We start from the raw sequence: 21,006 nt of genomic DNA, 5'->3' as shown, positions 1-21,006 counted from the left end.
TTTTTCTATTCTTCAATTTTGATTGTAGGAGACCCTCCCCCCCTTTATTAGGGAGGGCAGCTGGCTTTACTCAGTCTTCTATTGATTCAAATGTTAATCGTACTCAGAAACACTCTCACAAATAAATGCATCCACAGTAACGTTTGACCAAATATTTGGGCACCTCGTGGCCCATCAGGTTGGCACATAAAATTAACCATCACAGGAGGTAACACTTATGAGTGGTTTTTAAGTAAGGGACAGAAACAAAGTCCTCTGGGATCTGTGAAAGGGAAAGAACAAATCTCCCATCTTTTCCCATCATTGTACCCGTGGCCCTGTCCTGCCAAGTGAGCTTCGTGGATGCCCTGAACATGATCCTCCATTTCGTGCACCACTGCCTGGTGGAGCACGCTTGAGTTCCTTAGGTCTGTGATGATGCAAGCCACTAAGAGTATTAAGAAGTCCAGGGCATATGTAGAAATAATAGTAAGAATAATGATGTTAAAAAATGGAAAAGCCACACTTACATGAGAAATACAAGAGGTAGCTCTAGAATTCTATTCCTTTCAAATGAAACATTACATATTCCAAAATGGAGAAAGGATGATAAAGAGAGAAATCATACCTGGAGTCAGGTCACAGGGCCTTTTCGGACTCATGTGACGCTGGCCACCTCCATATCTGGAGAACAAAAATCAATAACCATCAGAAGACTAGGACGGAATCCTGACCTTTGGCCTCTCTGCCCTTAGATACCCAGGTGAGCAAATCTGTGTTTGGATTATTTATCTGCTTTGTCAACAGTCTTGCAGATACAAAAAGCTCTGAATATGCATAAGTATTTTCATTATAAATAAATAGAGGCTTAGGGTATTTTCCAAAGTTCATTAATTATTGAGGTCCCCTCAAGCAGCTCTTGCTCTGTCATGTTATGATTTTTGTTCCTGACCAAATCAAGTTACTAAAGAGTCTGTCTTGATTGTGAATTCATTCAGGAAGTGATTTATGGCTTTTATAAAATTCTTTGATATAAAAATAATGTTGGAAAAACTTGATTTTTTAACAATTTAGGTGCTGGGTTCTCCATACTACATTTTTTATTTTTAAAAAAATGTGGCAAAGTACACATAAAATTCACCATTATAACCATTTATATGTGTATATACAGTTTAGTGACATTAGGTATATTCACAGTCACCACCATCCATCCTCAGAACTCTTTTTACTGTGCAAAACTGACTCTGTATCCATCAAACAATAACTCCCCATTTGCCCTTCACCCCAGCCCCTGGAAATTACCATTTTATCTTCTGTCTCTATGACTTTGACTGGTCCAAGTACTTCATATAAGTAGAATAATAGAATATATGACTTTTGGTGACCAGTTTATCTTAGTTAGCATAATGTCCTTGAAGTTTATCCATGTTGTAGCTTGTGTAAAATTTTTCTTAAGTCTGAATAACTTTCCATGTACATGCCACATTGTGCTTATCCATTTATCTGTCAGTGGACTTTTGGGCTTCTTCCATCTTTTGGCTATTATGAATAATGCTGCTCTGAACATGGATGTGTGTAGACTCTGCTTTCATTTCTTTTGCATATACGCTTAGAAGTGGAATTACTGGATCAGATGATAATTTTTTTTTAATTTTTAAGGGTTTTATTTTATAGAGAGAGTGAAAGAGAGAAGGAGCAAAGGGAGTGGCAGAGGGAGAGGGAGAAGCAGACTTCCTGCTGGGCAGGGAGCCCAACATGGGGCTCCATCCTGGGACTCCAGCATCATGACCTGAGCCAAAGGCAGGTGCTTAACCAATTGAGCCACCCAGGCACCCTTCTATTTTTAAATTTTTAATGAACTGCCATACTGTTTTCCATAGCAGCTGCATCATTTTACCTTCCTACTAACAGTGCACAAGGGCACCAATTTCTCCACATCCTTACTAACTCTTGCTACTTTTTGGCTTTTGTTTGTTTTGCTTTGGTTTTGGAGAGTAGTCATGCCAATAGGTGTGAACTTGTATCTCCTTGTGGTTTGGGTTTGCATTTCTCTAATGATTAGTGACGTTGAGCATCTTTTCATGTGTTTATTGGCCACTTGTAGATCTTCTTTGAGCAATATCTATCAGTCCTTTCCCTATTTTTAAATCGAGTTGCTTGGGTTTTGTTGTTGAGTTATAGAAGTTCTTTATATATTCTGGATACTAATCTTTCACCAGATATATGATCTACAAATATTTTACTCATTCCATGGGTTGCATTTTCACTCTGTTGATTGTGTTCTTTGATGCACAGAAGTTTTAAATTTTTTACTTAGTCCAATTTATCTATTTGTACTTTTGTTGCCTATGCCTTTGGTACCACATCTGAGAAATGACTGTCATAGCAAATGTCTTGAAGTTTTTCTCCTATGTTTTCTTCTGACAGTTTTATAGCTTTTCCTCTTATGTTTAGGTCTTTGATCCATTTTGAGTTAACTTCTCTATATGGTGTAAGGCAAGGTCCAACTTTATTCTTTTGCTTATGGACATCCAGTTTCCTCAACATTATTTGTTGAAAATATACTACTACTTTTTTTAACCTCTAAAATTATCAAAAGAAACAAGGATTGTCTCTTTAGGCAGAGAGTATTACCACTGTACAAGATGGGACTAATTATAGGGCAGGCATTACCAACCACATGACCAATAATACTAATTTAATAATTTATAAGGCATAGGCACTGGGTAGTCTCCATTTTTCCCCTGCCCCCTCCGTTCCCTTCAAGTCTCCATAGCCCTGGAGGGGTTGATTCCTTCAGAGGACATCATCTGGCTTCCTTGCCTTGCCTTTTGTCTTTTAATTGGTTTTGGCCAATGGGGGGACAGGTGAGAGAATAGTCAGAGTTTCCTCTATACCCCCTCATGCCTCTGAAACTATTGCTCCTTGTCTGGAAGCCCCCTTTCATAACTTCAGGTCTTTTCAGGCTCTGGAATATTATTTGCTTCTTTTGATCCTTCAGTTCCTGCTTCAGCTATGCCCTGGGTATCTCAACATCCTTTGGTGATTTCCTTAACTCCACTCACACCTCTGTAAAAAGTCTCTTTATTAATTCTCTTCAGAACCCTAACCAAGTGGACCTAATATTTCCTGCTGAGTTCCTCACTGATATGAATGGTAAGTGAATATGAAGACAGAATACAGCCTTTGTTTTTTTTTTTTTTTTTTTTTTTTTACAAAAGATTTATTTATTTGAGAGAGACCATGTATGTACACAGAGGGAAGGGGGCAGAAGGAGGAGAGTCTTAAACAGAGCCTGAGCCTGCACTAGGTGCAGAGCCTGACCAGGGCTTGATCTCAAGATCCTAAGATCATGACCTGAGATGAAACCAATAGTCAGTCACTCAAACAACTGTGCCACCCAGGCACTCCAAAGATAGCCTTTCTTAAGGAACTAGTGAAGCTACTTAGTCTAGTGAGATATTCACCATGGTATTTACATCCTGTTTAGAAGTTGAAGGTTGAGGGGTGGGTTTTTTTGAGGAATTTTTCCTTTTTTTTTTTTTTTTTTGGATGCCAAGGAATTAGGAAAGAAGGGAAGGGAGATTCTGAAGCTTTCTTTTTTGTTTTTAAAGCCAAGATTTCAGGGATCCCTGGGTGGCTCAGTGGTTTAGCACCTACTTTTGGCCCAGGGCATGATCCTGGAGTCCCAGGATCAAGTCCCATATCGGGCTCCCTGCATGGAACCTGCTTCTCTCTCTGCCTGTGTCCCGCCACCCCCCACCCAGTGTGTCTCTCATGAATAAATCAATAAATCAATAAATCATAAATAAATAAATAAAGCCAAGATTTCAAAGGGAAAACAATTTTAAAAACTAACACCCCTGCCGAGTACTAAAGATAGCTATTATAAGCAGACTAGTAGGATTTTTATTTTATTTTATTTTATTATTTTATTTTATTTTTGTTAGAATCAGATGTTTATTTAAAAATCTGATCCACTAACTTAGCGTTTTCCACCAACTCAGGTTGTGGAAACCTTCACAGGCTTCACAATCTTTTGCTTAGGCAGCAGCCATTGCTGTCTTTTTAGACGCTTGCTTAGCCTTTTTGCTCCCTTGGCAGCCCTGATGGCCTGTTCTCGCTGTGCCTTCCTAACTTCAGGTTTCTGATTCCTCTTGGCCATTATATCGGCACGAGATGGGCCAGGGGTGGCCCTCTGGACTTTGCACGGCGGGTTCTTTTCTTTTGAATTTCTTCCGACTGTCCCTTTCTGTGCTTTCTCTGTAGAGGACAGTCCAGTTTATCTGCCGAGGGTTCCTCTTGGAAAGGAAGGCCGACTCGCATTTTGTGTTAAGAAACTGGAAAACCTTCCTGTCCATCCTGGCGTAGGGCCTGCCGTGTCCGGGGTAAATCTTGCACCCACTGAAACTGCACAGCTCGACCTTCGTGGCTGCGGAGGCTGGGAAGAAGGAAAGATGGTGAAGAGGACGGATTTTATACTACTAGCAAATTAGAGCAGCCAAAAGGGTTTCTCCAGTCTCCCCAAACCCAGTCGGAAAGTTAAGCGTTGTTTTTCTACCACTCAGCTATGAAGATGCATTTACAATTTGGGCATAAGAGGTAAACCCAGGGCTGGATTACAGTAAACAGTAATTTCTATCAGAAGTTAATGAGAGAGCTGGCTTGAATCTGGAAGTACCCAAGTATTCTATTTCTTTTCATCTTGATCCTTTAGTCACATCTTAAAGGAATTACCACCTCCCTTGGCTCATTTCTCTTCTATGCATTTGAACCTAACTAAAGGGCAAACTCAATCCACACCCAGCCCTGCCTCGCTAATCTGTGTCTGGAAGGGACCTCTGTCATGTAGCTGGACATGAATTGAATCATTCTGTAAACTACACCCAGAATGTTGTACCCTAGGGGTGAATCCTGGGAAACCTCCTGGCTACCCCTATTGCTGATTCAATCCATAAGAAAATGCTTCTGTGCTTATAAATATCCCCAACCACCTCCTGTCAGCAAGTTTCAGAATAGCAGGCTTATATTGCAGAAAGAAATAATCTAGTACTCTACTTGTGGGATATTGTGTAAACCCAACCTCTTCTGATGATGACAGTCATCATAATTCATAAGGTTACATGGCTAATTCCTAATCCTCTGCCATCTCAAAAATTACCCTTAACATTTAAAAGAAGTAAATGAATATGGATCACAGTTGAAAATATAGAGAGATCTTCTCCATGTCCAATCGGCTCATACTTATTCCCGGACTAGGAGGTCGGGACAGAGAGGTTCCGAATTTGATTCACATCTCCCAATTCAACCATTTCTCAAAGAAACTGCCAAGTCTTCTTAGATAAATCCTCAACAATATTTTATATTTTCATTATGCTTGTTTTTAAAAATGAAAGTAAAAAGACAAAGTATTTTTCACCCTGGCAATAAACCTGCACAGGCAGAGAATTAGATGTCAGAATCTTTAGTAGCAGCCACATTCTTTAGCTGATGAATTAATAGGAATTTGTGGAAGAGGAGGCAGGATTTAAAGTCGAAGCAGAATAACAATTAGGTCTTAGTGTCGTTAAAATTCTACTTTCAGCTGCTACTAATTTTCTTTCTGACCACAAAAGACATTAGTTTTTCTGAGTAAGGAGGAAAAAGATCTATATTGTTTTACAACACTACCCACTGAAGAGGCTGCCACTGTAGGAAGAGGTTGCCATTTAAACTGGATAGACAGAAATAGATGAACAGAAGGGGTGAAAAAATAATTGGGGGAAAAAAGAATGCACTGGGGTGCATGTGAGGATCTTGAAGGCATGAACAAATTCAGTGGTAGGAAAACAGACAAGGAAATGTAAGAAGAAATAGCAGAGGCCAGCATCTGAATATCAGCTGTCCATTATTGAGAGGAAGATCAGGTGTTTTGAAAGGGAAAGTTGGGGGTGTCACGCAAGGCCAAAGACAAGTCAACGTAACTCCAAATGACAGTGCAGTTTTTGGTTTTAAGACTTTAGCAAATTTTCATCATTGAGATACTAGTTGGTACTTGGAACTCACTTGGGGGGCAGCACTTAGATTCACAGCACTGATTATGTTTTACCACCCTCCCCCAAACAAATGTTGGTCTACTACCAGCATCACCAGGAGTATCCACCCACTTGATTCCTGGTTAGAAATAATTAATGTGGAACCTGAATGCATATCACCATGAAGCAGGTCCATTTGTGTATTGAGAGCTAAAGAGCACCAGCCTTTTACTTATATGGTAAACTATAGAATCTGAGCTGTGGACTGTTGAGACTATGATTCTGAGCCCAATCATTCAAAAAAGGAATCATAAAAGGTGAGGAAACATTACAGCATGAGGAATACGTAGAAATCCAAAACAAGATTGCCAAACCTCAAGACTGGAAAGCAAATCTGATAAACACATAGCCTCTGGAGAAGAGCAGCACAATAAAAATAAAAAAATAAAAAAATAAAAGTTGGTTTCTTAAATTTTGAGCTATTCTTACGGGAACAGAGGAACAAGAATTCCATCTCAAGGAGCAGCAATTAAAAAGAGCTGCCAAGAGAGGTTGAGATAAGAAACGAATGACACAGCAGGAAGATGGCAGCCCTTATAAACTGAAATGTGGGTCAGAGCCTCAGCCCTTCTTAGCCTTCCTAATGGCTCCTCCGAGGGCAGTTCTGTTAACTTCACAGCCATCCCTTAAAGATGAAAATGAACATCCCATGACCTCATCACAGCACTAAAAGGGGTCACAGTTTAGTTAGGAAATGGCAGTCTCTCTTTACAATTTACATACTAAACAGAAGCTTCTAGATTCCCGGAATTTCCCTTAGGGAGACAAAATAAATAAGGAAAGGCGCCTGTGATAACCCAGGGTCTAGTTGGAGAAGCTGAACTAAGTACAGATGATTCATAAAGATGGGTGGCTTTTGTAATACAATGTGAGAGATGCTAATGATGGAACAAGGACCAAGTGGTAAGGGAAGGCAGGAGGCTGTGGCTAACAGAGCCCATTAGGAACCCATCCTTTCTCCCCATCGTGGACTAGGGTACAAGTGCAATATCGAGTCCTAGTGAGGAGAGAAAGGGCATGCCAATGTTTTCTCTTTTGTTTGGATCCTTTAATTTGCTAGACTGGCTCTCGGTGCCTCCCATCCTCAATATTTATGAAAAAACACCTTATTGTACTTATTTTCTCAGAAGACTCTGTGGAATTGTAAAGTATTTCATAGGTTTCCCCTGAAAACAAATCTAGGATGTCAACTCCCCAGCAACTGAATAAGCAGCTGGCCTACCCAGCATTGCTACCATTTCTAATACAGATGTAGAGATTTCATGAGAAAGGTACCTGGTAAATGGCAGGCACTATTCTAAGTTTTTTTTTTTTTAATACTTTCTTAATATTCACAACAGTAGGAACTATTATCCCATTTTGCAAACCAGAAGACAAGAGTTAGGGGGTTAGGTGACTTGACTTGCCTAAGAGTACAATGAGCCAATAGGTAAGTAGCCCAGCAAACAATATAAATCCAGGTCTTCTTGATGTGGGAAACAGGCAAAAGAATAATTAAATTTCCTTACAACTTGCAGCCCATTCACAAGCCCTTACAACAGGCAGAGTGACATCCCTCTTGGAACTCAGCTGCCTTGGTGTTAATACTTTGCTAAGGGCCAAAGGCAATTTTAGCCCAATCTGCAGGATCCTGTGAATCTACTTCAACATATAAAGATTCCTTTGGAAACTTCCTTTATCTCTACCCATCCCACCCCCTCCTAGATACAGGTTGGCAATCATCCCCCAAGCATATGTCCCACAATATACATCTGAAGGGTCTCATGACTGAGTTTTTACTTAACACTAATAAATGACCTTTTCCTAACAATAGCTAGTCCCCTGGAAACCTTGTTTCCAGAATACCTGGGAGATTTACACTATTCCTAGCCCCCTCCCAACTTGAAAGTATATAATGGGCCACTCCTCAAGACCCCAGTGCAGCTCTTTCTGCCCACAGGTCCTGCCCCGTGCTTCTAAAACACCACCTTTTTGACTAAAGACGTCTCAAGAATTCCTTTTTGGCCGTTGGCTCTGAACCCTCACGACTTTCCTACATCAAGCTGATCCCAGAGCCTATTTGCTCTTTCTTTTTTTTTTTCTTTTTTTAAAAAAGATTTTATTTATTTATTCATAGACACACAGAGAGAGAGAGAGGCAGAGACACAGGCAGAGGGAGAAGCAGGCTCCATGCAGGGAGCCCGATGTGGGACTGGATCCGGGTCTCCAGGATCACACCCCAGGCTGCAGGCGGCGCCAAACTGCTGCGCCACTGGGGCTGCCCCTATTTGCTCTTTCTACTGCATTCTGCGCATCCCACAGAAACCTGAAATATAACCCAGTACGAAAGAAATCTCTTAGAAGAAAAAAGCTGAGGCTTCACTAGTTTAACAAGTAGAGTTAAAACACTGGGTCATGAAAATACACAAGCTGGAGCACATCACTAACATCTTTAGACCTAACATCTACTACCCCCCAACCTCCACTCCATTCCTCCATCCTCACAGCCCCTGGACCTCCTCAGGAAGTCTACCTACAAGCAGACAGGTGCTCTTCCTGAGGCCTGGCCCCATCCGGAGAAGGCCCTGCTGATTGATTGCTTTCAATCAAGCAGAGTGCCCCATTCCTTGCTGGCGATTGGCATAGTGTGTTCGCAGGAAGCTCATCTGGCCAATGGTATGTGCCACTGAAGGAGTTGCTGGGAGTGGGTTCCCACTTAGGAAAAAACCCCACAGTTTCAGAGGCAGAGATGGTCTCTTCTTGCATGGTTTAGGGACACTCCCACATAAGCCTCTTGGAACTGGGTCAGCATAAAATCGTCAGCCTTTGTACTCAGTGGGATGGGGTCAGAGGGAGCCTGGTTTCTGAAAAATAGCTGCCTTCTGCCTAGCTCAGGGGCCATCTTAGGCCTTTCATCACTTGCCTTGATCGTGGGAACCATTCTTGGATGTTTCCAATGGTTAACTGGTTATTTGAGTTAGTTTGCCTTTTTTGGGGTAGAATCTGGAGCAGTTAATCACCTCATATTAATTGCTTTTGTAATTTAGAGAGTCTTCTCTGTGAAATGCAGAGCAATTTCACAGAAGCCATAGGAAACTTCTTTCCCCTCATTCCCTTATAAGATCAAACAGGTATCTGTCAACAAAGGGCAGTCTTCCCTGTCAGAGCTCTTTAATGTGATAATGAGATAATGCAGGTCTCTGATTTCTCCTGGGCTTCTCAAGGGTCTGCAGACTTGCACCCCCGCCTGCACCTCTTCTCCCACTTCATCCGCCTCAGCAGCCTCCTCCCACCTCTCTCTTAAATGCAAATGAATTTCTCCACACCCTCCCTGTTCTTTACACTCTTAACCCTTTCTACCTTATAACTGTATGCTTACAGGGCACCCCGGATCTTTATCCTTACATTCAGTTCAACAAATGCTTATGGAGTGCCTCTGGGAGCGAAGCGCTGTGATAAACCAAGCGCCAGAAAGACCTGAGTGAAGTCCCTGCTCTCAGTTAGTGGGGAGGGCCAAGGCTGCGTAAAGTAAGCACAAAGTACAAAGCGAGCTCCCCTGTGTGACCGGCTGATGCAGAAAGGGCAGGTGGAACGGGGTGTAAGCAGACCGGAGGGACCGGGCAAAAGAAGGCTGGTCAGCCTCTCCAGCCCCACATCCAGTTTGCAGATCAAGCTATGGGACTGATTACAGAGGAAAGATGCTTCCAGGGCATCTTCCACTTCAGCCTTTCTGTGATCTTTCTTGCTCTGACCATTAACCCTTTCTGTGCATCTCTACCTTTTCTCTCAAATGAGGAGCTCTCTTCAACTACTTTAAACGACATACTATTCTGATTACCATTACCTGCAGCTCCCCTTGTCTCCTAAGTTGGCTATTTCCTGGGACCTTCTAAGGCTGAGCAGTGAGGCCTAGTCAGCTCCAAGATGTCAAGAAAGGCCTCGTTGTTCAGCCCATGGGGACAAGAGTTCAGTAGGAGAGATGGCCAAGGCTTTCCAGGGTACCAGGTAGCTGGCTTAACCTCCTTCTATGGATAATATTCCCTGCCCAGCTTCACTGCTGTGCTCAGAGGGACAGGATGAAGGGAGGTTGGTAGGGTGGGTTCAATGACCCACATGCCTTGATCAGGATGGGAGAGTCTTGGCACATCACATGGGCTGCATCTGGGCAACACGTTCACTGCTAAAGCCAAGGAAATCCACTTAGTACCACTATTTATAGGGTTGGCCTCTGTTCTTGTGTTGCTCAGAACCTAAGGGACCATTAATACTGAAAATGAAGGCTTCTTACTGGTTGCACGTAACTAGCTGTTACTGGTAGCACATATGTGAGAGGGTACAGAGCTTCTTTTATCTCCAGTTTTCTCACTGAAGGCTAGGAGTAATGAACATACTGCCTGGGTTCCATGTGAGAATTTCACAGACTAATGTAGATGTAGCCCCTTACGCAGTGTGCTGCACAGAGGCAGCCCTTCGTGGAGGTAGTTCTCATCCATCCCCACCATGTCCCTTTCCTAAACGTTTCCTTGAGATTCTACTTGGGCCTTAGTACAAAATAATATTTGGAAACTGAGTCCTGTGGCCAACCTTTAAACAAGAGAAAGTGCCATATAATTTTGAAGATATTTCTAGCAAATTCATGGCCCTCAAATTTCCAAGTAAGGAAAAATCATCTCTTTTGAAAATGATGTTGGAACCCCTCAGCTGATGTGGATGACTAGCTTAGCAAGGGCGAAGTCCCCCGGGGTTCAGGTCACAGTGCGACCCTGTGGCCACATGTGGCTGCAGAACCCTTGAAACGCGCCTGGTGTAAACTGAGATGTACTGAGAGCATAAACAGACGTTGGATTTTGAATCCTTCATACCACAAAATCCCTAAAATGCCTCAAAAAATTAGATACTAATTGTATGCTGACAAGGTAATATTTTGGACATCACGGGTTAAATATTTTATCAAAATAGATTTGATTACAATGAACTTCACCTGTTTCTTTTTAAAAGATTTTATTTATTTATTCATGAGAGAGAGAGAGAGAGAGGCAGAGACACAGGCAGAGGGAGAAGCAGGCCCCATGCAGGGAGCTTAACATGGGACTGGATCCTGGGACCCCAGGATCACACCTTGGGCTGAAGGCAGGTGCCAAACCACTGAGCCAGCTGGGAATCCCTTTACTTTTTTTTTTTTTTTTTAAATGTAGCTGTTAGCAGTTATGTAATTGGGGCTCACATTCTGTGTTTACTGGATGGTGATGAGGTAGTAAGTAGTTTTGGCGACAAGCCACGGTGTGAGGTCTTCATCACTTTTATTTGGCTGAATAAGTCTTGGTGATGAGATTGTAGGGGATATTAGTCACTTTTACCTGGCTTAATAACTTCTCAAGCGTAGAAAGAGTTAAGCATGGTCAGTATTCTACTAGCTCTTCACTGCTGAACTTCACCACAGCTTGAAAAGGAAGTACTTTCTCTCATTCTGTTGCAAAAAGCATCCAAGGTCTTCTTTCCAGATGCTGCTGCTTTTGTCTCTCTCTCCCGATGCATCAATTAAGAATACTTTGATGACCAGAGCTTCCTCCGTCAGAGAGCTCAGTGCTCACCAGCTAATTAACTCTCCAAAGAAAGCTGAGCGCTTTGCTTTCTTGCTCCCTCGGTGTCTCCACTTCCATTTCCTGCGAAGCAGGGAGACCACTCTTCTGGGGCTGCAGGGCCTCGGGCTTGCCTTTGTGCTTTTGTTTTTCCAGGTGGGAGAGACTTTCCCTGACAGTATATTTATTTCATTACCTCATCCACCCACCCGGAGACATGACTTGGCTAAAAGCATTGTTCAAGCTGTTTTGCCACTGACCGTATCTTTTCTTGGTTAATAGTACTTAAAACAACAACAACACCCCCCACACACACACACAAAAAACCAAACAACCACATTCGAATAGATTAGAACCATCTTTTCTTTTTTTAATTTTTATTTCTTTATTTGAGGGAGTGAGAGAAAGAGAACAAGTGGGAGGAGGGAGAGAAGGCGAGGGAGAAGTGGACTCCCTGCCGACTCAATCCCAGGACCCTGGGATCATGGAGCTGAAGGCAGATGCTTACCCAACTGAACCACCCAGGTGCCCTAGAACAATCTTTAACTGTATTGCCACACTGGCTTTTTCCTTTCCCCATTTCATTTCCTGGACACCAGAACTGCTTTTACAGTTGGCTTCAAATTTTCAGTTCCCACGTCAAGGTGAATGATTTCGTATTTTCTCTCAAGTTCATTCTCTTCTAAGTTCAACTGCCTGCTGGACTTCTCTACTTAGGCACCCCACAGATGACCCTTGGAGTCGATGTGTACAAAGGAACTCCTCAACCCCCTCCACCTGGGCCTCCCCTCCTTACCACACCTGTCAGTGGCACCACGGTCTTCTCAGCCACCAGGCTCAAGACAGTGACAACTGTCTTGATGCATGTGTAGCTCACTTCCTCTCTCCGCCTTCAACTTCACTCACCAACATTTGCCAGGTTGGCCTACAGTTTTATCTCTTGTCTTCATCCCCTCCTTGTTCTGTTGCCACCTTCCTGGCTTCTTCCTCAGCTGCCTGCAGCAGCTCGATGGATCCAAGCACAGCTTCCCATAGACATCTGACCGAGTCACTTCCCAGAATATAACCAGGTTCCCCTGTCCTACACACCGAAGTCAGATACCTCAAAACACTTCCAGTTAGAGTGGATGTAGGTGATCACAAAACAACCAAGAAGCAACCTCCCCCAGATTAAAAAAAAAAAAATTCCCGCCATTCAGAGCTCTGTATTGTCTGTCCCCTAAATACCTTCCCATGTCTCCTCTTCAGATTCTTGGTTCCATCAAAACTGAACCACTGAATGCTCCTGAGATGTGAGCCCAGTTCTTAAGAAGCTGGCGCTCTTCTATTCGCCCAACCCTCTCTCTTCCCTTGCCTAAAAATATAGTCCTACAGATCCCTCTTAGTTTGCTAGGGCTGCCACAACAAAGCGCCGCACACTGAGGGCTTTGAACAACATCAGTGTATCGCCTCACAGTCCTGGAGGCCAGTGAGAAACCAAGGTGTCGGCAGGACCGCGCTCCCCCTAAAGGCTCTAGGGAAGGATCTGCTTCAGGCCTCTCTGATAGCTACTAGTAGTTCCTTGGCTTGTGGCAGCATAATTCCAGTCTTCATATGGAATCTCCGAGTGTGTGTGTGTGTGTGTGTGTGTGTGTGTGTGTGTGTGTGTATGTATGTCTAAATTTCCCTTTTTTATAAGGACATCATTCACACTGATCAGGGCTCACCCTACTCCCATCTGACTTTATCTGATCTAATCACATCTACAATGACCCTCTTTTCAAATAAGGTCACATTCTGTGGTAGGAGGGCTAGGACTTCAACAACTGAATTCTGAGGGAACACAGTTCAACCCATAGCACCATCCTTATAGCCAAGCATGAATGTTACCTCCTTCTGGAAACATCCCAGACCCAGTCTCCATCTCCCCACCCTAACCATGATAAAGCCACTACCCCTCCTTTACCACCTCTGGCCTAAGCAAATCCTTCGAGTCCTTCGATCCTTTTCTGTGTTTTATGACCCAAACACCAGCTTTGCATCTGGTTTGGGCATTGAGTTGTCACCAGGCTGCTTTTTGAAAGGAACGTTGACCCCGCCTACAGCAACTCTAACTTGTACACCCATCCCTCATCTGGGAAGATGGGGGACGAAAAGCATAAATGCTTCAGTAGGCTCTCCTTGACCCCGGGAACCTGCTGTGTGGGATGAGGGGATGTCCCTGTGGCAATTCCGTGCCAGGACAGTTGCCCCCGGAACAGGTGCTGGAGTTCTGAAGACACCTCTGTGGACTCCTTCACCTCCAACTGCTCGAGGCTGTGCCTCCAACTGCTGCCATGGAAAGAAATGAGGGTGCCTTAAGCCATCCATACCCCTGCCAGCAGCTCTCCCTTCCAGAGCAGTTAATCTGCTATTTAAGATGCACATCTCGATTTCTTGTCGCAGCCTGCTCAGCCACATTTGGAGGTTTTGATTAGGAGATAGCACCCTGTGTGTAAGAATTGGGTCGGGTCACACCATTTAATAAAGCTATCATGACTGATGGGAGCATTACACACAAAAGGGAACAGGAGTCATTCAGCTGTACTCCTTGTGGCATGAAATCACGCAGCCTCCACTTGGGTAGGGACCTTTTTGATGTCACAGGGTGAGGGATTAAGTCATAATTATGTAGATCTAAATTACCTTCCAGCAAACCCACTGGCGGTTCTTCATTAACATCGCAGCAGGCTTTAATTCCAGCATAAGACTGATCACCCTTCAGCTGCCCGACATCCAGCCTGCAGAATATGTTTGGAATTAAGCAGGGACTTTGGTGAAAAGAACATCAGGTGCCATTTTTCTACTTTTTCTCTACTCTACTTTGTCTTAGACTTGATCCAGTTAGAGTGGATGTAGGTGATCACAAAACAACCAAGAAGCAACCTCCCCCAGATTAAAAAAAAAAAAATTCCCGCCATTCAGAGCTCTGTATTGTCTGTCCCCTAAATACCTTCCCATGTCTCCTCTTCAGATTCTTGGTTCCATCAAAACTTGAACCAAGGACAGGTTCCAGTCCTCCTTCCATGTCCTGCCTCCTTCCATGATGTTCCTTGGATGCATACTTGCCGGTTCCACATGGGTGACTTCACTACTCAAAGCTCGTGGCACTGAAATCTGAGAGCCTCGTAGTGGTACCTTGGATATCACTGATCACCTGACTTTTCACCAGAAGGCAGCACAACTCCAAGTCAGATTTCTTCCAACATCTTTTACCACTGAGGTGTCCCATGGATACAAACAGGAACCTTTTCCAGGCCCACACTGGATTTAGAGACACGACATCTTAGTGTCTTTTCCAGAAGCATTGAGATAATGAGGAGGAGAGAGGCTTAGGAATAAAAGGAAGCTGCTAGGAACTTGGATGCTTCCAGCCACATCAGGTTGTGGAGGTAGATCCCTGGTCAACATGCAGGATGCCTTATGATTGGTGAGCTGGCTCTTGTCTTGGGTCTCCCAGAAACTTGTCTCAGTAAGGATGTGTATAAGCCACAACCATCTCCTCCATCTTCCACTGGGGCAAACCAGGGGAGCTGCCTCCTAATGTCAGGTGAGATAAAATAGCCTTGCTTTAGGAGACTGCAAGACAGTTCCTGCAAGCAGCAGTGAGATCTACTTCTCTCCATTTAGGAGGGAGATAGGCTTTCTCATACTCATCTTCTGGGACTTCCCCCCCCCCCCATCTGTAGAAGGGAATGTTCTTCAGTTAAATCAGGAAACATTTAGCCTCTGACAAGAGCTAGAAAACATGACATAGAGAACATAGAGAACATGACAGGGTTGGGAGGGATAATCCACGCCAGTGATTCTCCAACCTAGAATTAGCTAGCAGGCTAAGAAAAAAAAAAGGAAGATGCGGCCAGATCTCACAAGAGGGGTAGGTCTCATAAGACATCAACATCTCCAGTGATGGGGAGTGGGACTTTTTTTTTTTCCTTAAACTGCCACGAAGCTTAATTTTCATTCCAGCAACTCTCCTAATTCTTCTGTGTGGTTTCTGGCCTCTGTTATTTTTATCTTAGCTTGTTTATGGATGTGTCATAATTCTAGACTATTTCAACTTCTTTTTGGAAAACAGATGGTCATGGTAGTAGTGGGTGTCAAATATAAGTAAATTTGAGAACAGAGGTCATCTGAAAATATCCTGTACCCACTAGAGAAGGAAACCACACTCATCATCTAGGATAAATGGCCAATTGATCTCCGGTTGAAAAATTTAAATGACAGCAGCGGACCACTTTAAAATGTGACTTATTCTACTCTAGGCTGCTCTCATTGTATAAAGCTCCTCCTCGCATTGAAGCAAAATTAGCTCCTGGTAACATTTTTGTATTGATCTGAATTCTTTCCTTTGATTATTTTAAAGGATTCTGCTTCCCAGCATTTATTAGTTACTTTTGCCACATAACAAATTATCCCCAAACTTAACTGCTTAAGCAACAGACACAGAGGGTGGGAGACACACAGTTTCTAAGGCTCAGAAATCCAAGAGCAAATTACCTGGATGATTCAGCTCCGGGGCTGGTGGAGCTACCGTCATCTGAAGGCTTGGCTTGAGCTGGAGGACTGGCTTCCCAGGTGACCCAACCACATGGTTGTTGGTGACACGTCTCAGTTCCTTGCCATGTGGCTCCTCAAGCATCCTCATGACAAAGCAGCTGGCTTCCCCCAGAGCACGTAATCCAAGAGAGCAAGGAGTAGCATCAATGTTTCGTACCTAATAGGGTGACCACCATCACTTCTGCCATAGGCTACTTGGTTGAATTCAGTTGCTAACTGCAGCCCAACTCAAGAGATGGAGAATTAAGCTCCACCTCTTTAAAACAAGTAATCTCTATTTGGTATTTCTCTATTTGGTGAAACAGTATTCTTATGCTTCCATTTAATTCTTTAGATAGGGCTTCCTTTAGTTCTTTAAACATATTTATAATAGCTGGTTGAAAGTCTGTATAACAGTTGGCCCAACATGGAGGCTTCCTCAGGGACAATTCGTATTGACTGTTTCCTTTGCTGGGTATGGGCCATCTTTTCCTGTTTCTTTGTGTGTCTCATAATTTTTTTTGTTGAAAATTAGACATTAAAAAATGTTGAGATATGTTACATACCAAACATGATAATCACACTTTAAACCGTACAACACAATGGATTTTAGTATATTCACAAGGTTGTATGACCATCACCACTATCTGATCCCAGAACATTCTCATCACCCCAAAAAGGAATTCCACACTTATTGAAAACTGGCCATTTGAAATAATATAATGTGGCAGTTCTGTAAATCAGATACCTTTCTCCACCAGGATTATTGTTACTGTTTTTGTTTTGTTTGTTTGTTTTAGAGAGAGAAAGAGAGAACACATGTGAGCCCGGGGGTTGGGGGAGAGAGAGGGAGAGAGAGACTCTTAAGCAGGCTCTGTGCCCAGTGCAGAACCCTACTCGGGGCTCGATCTCATTACCCTGAGATCATGACCTGAGCCGAAATCAAGAGTTAGACTCAACTGACTGAGCCACCCAGGTGCCCCAATGTTGCTATTTTGTTATTGTTTGTTTAGTAATTTTCTTGGACAAATTGTGTTGATATGTGTTCCCTGTCATGTTGACCACTAAAGTCTGTATTCAGTTAACTTAATGGTTAGATAATGACTGAAGAGAAATTTCCATGAATGCCTTGAACCAATTAGTCTCCAGCCTTTCCCAAGAGACAGTGTGTGTGTGTGTGTGTGTGTGTGTGTGTGTGTGCGCGCGTGCAGATGAGCTGGGGCACACTTCCAATGCTGCTGATGTATACAAGTTCCTGCTTGTTTAGGTTCTCAAAACCAGCCAGTGGTGAGAAGTTGCAACATTAGGTCCCTCTTACACCTTTCCTGAGGGTGCTCACAGTCCTGCACAGGTGTGTGGCCTTCCAGATCCTGTGATAATGTTGGAGCTTTGCAGAACCCCCTCTGAACACCTGATTTCTGAGATCTTCCTCTTAAATTTTTGGCCAGGCTCTTGTTGGCCCTAACTGATATCCAATCAATCGATGGTTGATTCTCACAGCTGCCATGATTCTGAAGCTGCTGGTTTTCATGACTGCTGAGCCAGCATGAGGGGATAGTGCAAGTAAAAAAATGCCACATTTGCTATTCTTATGGAGACTTAGCAGTTTTTCTAGAATAAGTGCTTCTTGGGTTGTGGGAAGCCTTTGGTTAATTTCCAGCATTTGGAAAAGTTGATTTTGACCATTTTTACAAGTAGTCTTACTGCTTTACAAAAGAACAGATTTTCAGAAATTCTTATCCCACCATTCTGGAAGACTCCCAAGTCCACCTCTTGGAGGGAAGAGTACCAGGGAATTTGTGGACATATTTTAAAACACCACACAGCATCTATAGAACTCAAATCCAGAGTCTTACCTGCCAACCTGGCACAGAGGGGCCATTAGCAGTTATGAGACGTGGCAGCAGAATTAAAGGATGGCGAAGCCTGTCTTTTCCATGAATATGTTTTTTTAAGAGCTGAACCAGGTGCTTTCCCAGGGTAGCTTATCCTCTCTTTGACCTCTCGGAAAACCTGTTCCCTCTGTACCTACCTGCCAGCCTTAAAAGGTGGGGAGTTATCTACATTCAAAGAAGCTTGCTGGAGGCTCTCCTGATATAAAGATAACCCAATGGCAGCCCAGGTATCAACCTGTGATAAGACAATCTGCCAGCCTTTTGGGACTTTCTCTTGGATCAGCTTTCCTGGTGACGTCACTCATCGTGACTTCTTGCCTGGATGGTACCCTACCAAATTGGCAGCTGAATTCTCACTTTTGGCAGTTTTTATGTAGTCCATGGTATCTTGATAAGCAATTTTACTACTGTCTTTTATGCTGTCTTTAACACTGGTAAGAGTCAAATCTCTCTGCTATTGGACAAATAAGGATGTACCCAGGGCTTCCATCGCAGTATTTTCGAATTATAACTTAGGTCTGTGCAATTGGCTCATAAGTAACCGCCTTCTTCACAGTGGCCATGTGTATATGGTGTTCAGTGTAATAACTATTCAGCAGAAACTCCACCCCATTGGCTGAGTCATATTTCTAGAAATGAACAGCTGAGAGACTAGGCTGTTTCTCTCTCTTTCACAGTGAAGGGCCTTCCCAGGAGAGCCAGGAGAGCAGTCCGCCAGAGCCAGACACCCTTGGTTTCCATCACATCTTGGTATCAGGGTGACCTCACAGGGGTTCTCTTTTGCTTGTTATAATAAGCCTAATTTTCTGCGGAGAAAGAGGCTGAGAGATTTTCACATTGCAATACACTTACAGGAAGCAACTGGCCCACATAGTAGAAGGACAGAAATAGAGTAACTAGAACATATGTCCTAGACCTTGCCCTCTTGGCGATCGTGAATTAAGAAGTGTGACAGATTAAAGATGGGTGAAAATTCTTTGATATTCCTCTTACTGAGAAGTGGCTTCTATTACTGGCCTATTACCTTGTGACCTTTAGAGTATGGCCAAAGTGATGCAAACCTAGTTTTAGGGCTAGCTTCTGTCTTGGTGTCTTAGCGTCCTAAGCCAGCATGAATAAGTCCAGCTACTCTGCTGGAGAGCCCATATGCTGAGGCCCTGAGAAAATACAGGGAAGGAAAAGGACCCTCAGAACCATTTGTGCCAATGTGTCAGTCATGTGAGTAAAGCCACCTCGAATGCTCCACACTAGCCTAGCTGCCAACCCAATACCACTGAGTGACCCTGGTGGATGCCACATGGAGTGGAAGAATTGCCCAGCTAATCTCTGCTCAAATTCTGGATTCAAAGACTCATGAGACATAATAAAAATGATCAGTTTAAGCGATGAGGTTGGGTTAGTGTTCGACAGCAGTATGTAACAGGAATGGGGAGTCAGTGCCCTTCCAGAATATGCCTTAGGCTGAGTGAAGGACCAGACCTAGACACTGATTTGTCTGCAGCTGCATCTAGATGGGGCTCTCCAGACCTTCTCAGGGTGTCAGGACTCAAGGGCCTGTCCTGTGCAGCACTGGATGGGGTATTCCAGAAAGTTCCTACCAATTTCTAGTTCCTTCTACAGAATGTCTGCTTCCTGCCCCCTCAGTAATGCGAGCCTTTATCAACTGTGGTAGTCATGGTAATCTCATGAATAATGCCATCTGTTTGTATGACTGCACTTTGCTCACCTGGGTGTCTGAACAAAGCAGGCACACAATAAAGGTTTTGTTGAATGAATAAAAGGCTTGGAAGGCTGCAAAGTCTATTCCTCCAACCCAAAGTCCTCTCTTGTTTACTCTTTTTTTCCCTAGATGTCCCACACTTGCTTCAAATTTATCCACTGGCTCCTTCACCTTCAACCCTGCTTCTCCTCTCCTCTCACTGACTGGCACTTCACCCCCTCAGTGAAGCTAAACAGAAACGTGGGAACCTTCCTTTGCTACTTTATCGCGCCCTCCTCCCTCTTCCCAGCCAACCAATGACTGCGTCCCGCAATTCTATTCAGTCTTCACCCCATGTCCATTCTAAAAATACTTCTTATCATCTACTATGTTCTAGGGACTGGCCTAGGTGTTGGAAATCTAGAGAAAAGATATAAATATCCCGGCCCTCCTAAAATGTATATTTTAGATGGCAAAGGAAAAAAAACAAATTAACAACTAAACTCTATGGGATGTCAGATAGTGATCAATGCTGTGGGGGAAAATTCAGCAGAGAAGGGTGGCAGGGTATGGGAGAGGGGCTGCTGGGTTTAACAGGCAGTCAATGAAGGACGCACTTAGGTGAAATCCAAGCAGAGAGCCATCTTCTTTAATGCCTTCTGAAACTATCCACTCCTGTCTACACAGCCACTGCCTTAGTTCAAGCCACTACCATCTTCCTCCTGGATTATTACTAGTCTCCCTGCCATCCACCTTCCTATTTATTGTCCATCTTCCTCCAGGGTGGTATTTCTCAAGTCAAAACCTGATCCCGCTCTTAAAATTCCTTAGTGGCTACCCTAAACCCCTTGAGGTTAAAAACCAACATTTCACACACATCTCCTACAAGCCTCCAGGACCTCCAACGCTTTGTCCTCCAAGCACCCCTTGATAGGGGGAGCTACTTTCAGTTCTTCGCTAAACGTGGCACGGAACTTTTAAAAACCTTAAGCTCTTTTCTCATCCCACAAAGAAAATACCAGGACCCTTTTTGTGGTTGTCGCCGTGGATTTGTTTTTGTTTGGATTTGAGGTGCATTTCAGAGTCTGGTTCCCTTTAACAGAGCCATTTATTCAGGAAGGGTCGGTTTTGGGGCAGGATGAAACTTTCTAATCAGTTAGGGAAGAGCTAATCATGCAAATGAGGGATGTTTGTAGCTTAACTAAGTCAGGGGCTGCAGCTTTACATTACTCCTCAGCTAAGGG

General features: G+C 43.5%; 1 pseudogene; it reads right to left on the bottom strand.

Moving 5' to 3' along the window:
• Nucleotides 1-3,964: 3,964 nt before the first annotated feature.
• LOC121474965 lies at nucleotides 3,965-18,445 on the bottom strand (annotated as a pseudogene).
• Nucleotides 18,446-21,006: the final 2,561 nt, after the last annotated feature.

The sequence above is a fragment of the Vulpes lagopus genome, chromosome 13 (genome assembly GCF_018345385.1).
Source record: "Vulpes lagopus strain Blue_001 chromosome 13, ASM1834538v1, whole genome shotgun sequence".
In the NCBI taxonomy this organism is placed as follows: domain Eukaryota; kingdom Metazoa; phylum Chordata; class Mammalia; order Carnivora; family Canidae; genus Vulpes; species Vulpes lagopus.
The sequence above is the reverse complement of the archived record's forward strand: the minus strand, read 5'-3'. Positions and strand labels throughout refer to the sequence as shown.